This window comes from Hypanus sabinus, unplaced genomic scaffold (assembly GCF_030144855.1).
Source record: "Hypanus sabinus isolate sHypSab1 unplaced genomic scaffold, sHypSab1.hap1 scaffold_1143, whole genome shotgun sequence".
Taxonomy (NCBI): Eukaryota; Metazoa; Chordata; class Chondrichthyes; order Myliobatiformes; family Dasyatidae; genus Hypanus; species Hypanus sabinus.
Genome location: NW_026779201.1, coordinates 9,566 through 14,254, shown reverse-complemented (window position 1 = coordinate 14,254; position 4,689 = coordinate 9,566). Strand labels below are relative to the sequence as shown.

Genomic DNA, 4,689 nt, shown 5'->3' with positions numbered 1-4,689 from the left:
TGGGTATAGATAGAGTGAATGCAAGCAGACTTTTTCCACTGAGGCTAGGGGAGAAAAAAAAACAGAAGTCATGGGTTAAGGGTGAAGGGGGAAAAGATTAAATGGAACACAAAGAGTGGTGGGAGTGTGGAATAAGCTGCCAGATGAAGTTGTAGATGTGGGCTGACTTTTGACATTTGAGAAAATCTTGGACAGTTATATGGGTGAGACGGGTTTGGAGCGATATGGCCCAGGTGCAGATCAGTGGGACTAGGCAGAAAAATGGTTCGGCACAGCCAAGAAGGGCCGAAAGGCCTGTTTCTGTGCTGTGATGTTCTAAGGTTCTATAAAATCCATTTGACACCGAAAAAGACGGGTTTGCGCAATGTAAGATACATATTTGTTGTTTTTTTGTGTGTTTGTTAGCCCCAGAAACAGGCGACAATTTCACCCTAGGCGCTGCCGCGATCGTGGGCATTGTACTGGGTTCTCTTGCAGGAGGATTGATCGGCGGAGTCTGCGCATGGTTATTCGCAAGGAAAATTGGCGGGTAAATGCCCTTTTCTCCGAATATCGCTTCTTCTAATTATTGCGGGAGATCTTTATTTTGCAGAAGTGGGATATTGGAAGGTTTAACGGGAACCGATGACCGAAGCAATTTACACAAGCCGGAGCTGGAGGAAACTGGCGAGTCGGGCATTACTGGTGGGGAACATGAACCGACGGCCTTTGTGGAAGGAGATTGCCTGACATCAGTGGCTGGGAAGTTGTTGGAATCTATAGTTAGGGTTGAGATTAGGGAGTACCTGGAGGCACACAACAAGATTGGCTAAAGCCAGCATGACAAACCCTTTTGAGGAAATTACTAGCAGTGTAGACAAAGGAAATAAAGTAGATGTGGTTAATTGGATTTTCCGAAGGCCTTTGACAAGGGGCCACTCATGAGGCTGCTCACCAAGTTAAGAGCCAATGGAACAGCAGGGAAGTTACTAGTGTGGGTGGAGCATTGACTGTTCGGCAGAAAACAGAGAGCGGGAATAAAGGGATCCTATTCTGCCTGGCTGCTGATTACTATTGGAGATCCACAGGGCTCGGTGCTAGGACCGCTACTTTTCACGATGTATGTCAATGATGTGGGCTAAGGGATTCATAGATCTGCGGCTAGGTTTGCCCTAGATACAAAGAGAGGTGGATGAACCGGTAGCGTTCAGGAAACAGAGAGCCTGCAGAAAGAGCAAGATAGTTCAGGGTAATTGGCAAAGAAGCGGCAATTGAAATATGATGTGGTAAAGTGTCCGTTCATGCACTTTGGTGGAAGAAATAAACGGGCAGACTATTATTTAGATGGCGAGAGAATTCAAAATCCAGTGATGCAAATAGACTTGGGAGTCCTTGTGCGAGATACCCTAGAGGTTAACCTCCAGGTTGAGTCGGTGGTGAAGAAGGTGAATGCAATGTTTGTACTCATTTCTAGAAGTATAGAATATAAGAGCAGGGATGTGATGTTGAGGCTCTATAAGGCATTCGTGAGACCACACTTGGAGCATTGTGTGCAGTCTTGGGCTCCTTATTTTTATAAAGGGTGTACTGACATTGGAGAGGGTTCAGAGAGGATTCACGAGAATGATTCCAGGAATGAAAGGGTTACCGTTTGAGGAAGGTCTGGGCTGCATTCCCTGGAGTTCAGGGGAATGAGGGGGGATCTCATAGAAGCATTCCGAATGTTGAAAGGCCTGAACAGTTTAGATATGGCAAAGTTATTTCCCATTGTAGGGGAGTCTAGGACAAGAGGGCACGACTTCAGAATTAAGCACGTCCTTTTAGATCCGGGATGCGGAGAAATTACTTTCACCAAGGGGGATAAATCTGTGGAATTTGTTGCCACGAGCGGCTGTGGAGGCCAAGTCATTGGGTGCATTTAAGACAGAGATGGACAGGTTCTTGATTAACCAGGGTATCAAAGGGTATCGGGTAAAAGCAGGGGACATGGGACGACTTGAAGAATTGGATCAGCCCAGGGTTAAATTGCGGAACAGACTCGCTGAGCCGAATGGCCCACTTCTGCTCCTATCTCTTATGGTCTTACAGTCTTTCGGTGGGATGAACGAGGCTGAAAGATATTGACAAAGGACAGTGTTGTAAACGGGAACAGGATCAGGGGAACAAGAGTTTATCTTCCCAAGGACATGTTACATTGATCAGCAGTTCCGGAATTATCCCACAGATCAGGAGTCACCTGTGGTCAGAATCAGCATTGAGCTTTCCCCCTGAAATGGGAACATTTGTCTGAAAGACACTTTCCCCTGGAAAACCGTCATCCAGTTGGCCAAAGCAATTCTTTCTCTGTTAATCCCATTGTGGTCACTGTTGTTGAGATCGTGCAGGGCTGGAACCGGGCATCCGATAACCGGGACAGTATCAAGGAGTAACCGGGCAGAATGCAATGGAATGATTGGAGCCGTTTTCACTCTGTGTATCAGCGCAGGAAAGTCAACTCCTCCGGAATTCATGTTTTGTACATTGTTTCTGTTCATTCAGGATCAAAGATCCCCCACAATCCCAGTACGACACGAGCATCGATTCCGGACGGAACAGTGAGTGAACTGCATTTCATCTGTTCTGTTACTGGGCCCCTGGAAATCTCAGCATTTCATTTAGATATGGCAGTTCCTAGTGCACAGAATCTGCAGGGTTTCATCCGAGAGAATGGTCACGAATAGTGTTGCTTGGGTTGTTGGGTTGTCCGGTTAAATAAGTAAATATTTTCAACACAGGATTACAATATCATTGGCGGGGCGGTATGGTATTTCCCTTTCTGTATCTGGCCTAAATTATTGGTCGTCTATACAGGGGGTGACCGGTTTCTGGCGTTTGTGGGAATGTAGTTCGTGCTGTCGCTGGCATTTTGTTTTGTGGCCGCATTGACATCCGCTGTGTTAACAACGGCCCATGATGCTCTTCACCGCTGTGACGTATCTGTACTGTTCCCGCAGGCACCTTGGATACAAACACCGTGAACTCATCGGGAACCTATGAAAACCTCTCAAGGAATGAACAGGTTGGATCTTTGTATTATGTTTATGATCTCAGTCATTGTTTCAAAGATAAGAAGATAAGTAATGTGATGGGTCGCGTCCGAGCAGCAATGAATGTGAAGATTGATACACTCGGGGTTTACACGTGGAGAGACAGAATACAATTGTCGAGCGCAAGGTTAAACGTCACAATAGAAATCTTTAATTTCTCTTTTCAGGGCGCAAGGCACAATGCACAAGATGGAAACTCCACTTACACGGTGAGGGAATTATTTGCGTCTCTCCCTTTTTGAAGTAATTGTTTCCAACTCACACAGTAAGAAACAGACCCTGAAGTGAGACATTCGACAGCGAGAATGACGTCGAAGAGGCGGCAATGCGGGCCGCAGAAATGGCGGATGAACTCATGAAGTATCATGTGTTAGTCTGGACTGTGGAACACAACCTGGTCCCTCTGTCCCACGGTCTTTCCGAGCCGATTTGTTACATGTGTCCACATCCTTTTCGGAGTTCTTTCAATTCTCCTCCCTCACAGACTGCGTTTGTTATTAACTTTTGCTAATCACAATGATTTATTTCCGTTTAACAGGGACTGGTTCTGGGGGATCGATCTGTTTACAATGATCTGAAGAGGTAAGTGAGCAGAACACGAGGCTGTCGATGAAAAATGTGACTTGCAAAAGGAACATGTCCATCATGGCCAAGCCGATGAGTTGAGCAGAGCCCCGGCTGTGCGTGCTGCCAAGTTACCCAGTGATTAACAGATGAGAGACATGTAACACTGTGGGACTGGGGTCAGGCGTCGGCGGGCAGCAAACATTGTTATTCAGAGGAATAATGGTCCTGGGCCTGTGGCCTTGCGAAACAGACAAATGGTCTGCAAATTCTCTTTGACACCGAATAAGTAAATATCGCCCGTATTTGATCTCACCATCTTTATTTCCTTCCAGTTGCCGAGAGAGCCAACATGAATTGTTTATTTATTCCGTCAGATGACGTCACTGTTGAATAGAAGAGGACGGTTGGCCGGGAATTCACACATGAGAAGGACAACCCTCGTGGAAGAAGCCACCGTGCCACACGTCTCTTACTTTTTATATACGACCGTTATCCGTGTCTCCGGCATCTCTCTCTCGAGTGTCACATCTTCACTCCGAGACATCACTGAAGGGTGTGACACATTTTTTTATCGTAGCGGCTTAGTTCTCTCACTTCAACCTAGACTCCTCCAGCCCATGATAGGCAGCCTCACGCTTTCACCAACCTTTGCCCTCTCAACTTTGCTCTGCGTTACGATCTCAATAAACTCATTGTCCACATTATAGGCGGTTCAGTTTCTAAAGACATGTTTCGCACAGATCTGAAAAGTAGCAGTGTGTGACCCTCAACCTTCAGACAAGCCTCTGTTTTATCTTGTCCGGGAGACTGGTGCAGCGGCTGAAACGGTCACGTGACAATAATTCCAATGATTCCGCCCTTCCCGTCCCGGCTCTTCGTATCAGCAAGTTATAAGAATTAGCTCACTGAATACTGAGCGATATGATGTGAGTCTCGTCTTATCCAGCAACCAGATTTTTATCCGTGACATCCAGCCCTATTTGTTTTGGGATCATTCTCCAATGTTAAAAAGTTTCAAAGGTAGAACCTAATGTCAGAAAATCGTTTTCTTGTATAC

The 4,689-nt window shown here is 46.2% G+C and overlaps 1 long non-coding RNA gene across 1 annotated transcript; it reads left to right on the top strand.

The window, feature by feature from the left end:
• Positions 1-489: 489 nt before the first annotated feature.
• Positions 490-3,036, top strand: LOC132386399 (uncharacterized). Its single transcript, XR_009509519.1, has 3 exons — positions 490-529; positions 2,518-2,573; positions 2,973-3,036. It is a non-coding gene; the product is annotated as an uncharacterized LOC132386399 (long non-coding RNA).
• Positions 3,037-4,689: the final 1,653 nt, after the last annotated feature.